The following is a 211-nucleotide window of genomic DNA, read 5'->3' on the forward strand; positions in this document are numbered from 1 at the left end:
CGATAAATTATTCCGTGAAATATAAAATTCTTTACGATAACCTGTACTTGAACTATACTTGTTGGATCTGAACATTAATGAGTTATCGTGTGTGAGTGCTGTATTCTTCTTTCTTGCTCAATGTTGCTGAGTGTTATCTTTTACTGGATTACTGGAATATTTGTACGGATATATATATATATATATATATATATATATATATATATATATA

At 26.5% G+C, this 211-nt stretch overlaps 1 protein-coding gene across 1 annotated transcript in view; it reads right to left on the reverse strand.

The window, feature by feature from the left end:
- LOC116842911 (clavesin-1) overlaps window positions 1-211 on the reverse strand; it is a 10,008-nt gene that overhangs the window by 8,629 nt on the left and 1,168 nt on the right. The gene's annotated exons all lie outside the window — the stretch shown is intronic.

Source organism: Odontomachus brunneus, unplaced genomic scaffold (genome assembly GCF_010583005.1).
Source record: "Odontomachus brunneus isolate Ranch 3 - 2012 unplaced genomic scaffold, Obru_v1 Obru_scaffold_028, whole genome shotgun sequence".
In the NCBI taxonomy this organism is placed as follows: domain Eukaryota; kingdom Metazoa; phylum Arthropoda; class Insecta; order Hymenoptera; family Formicidae; genus Odontomachus; species Odontomachus brunneus.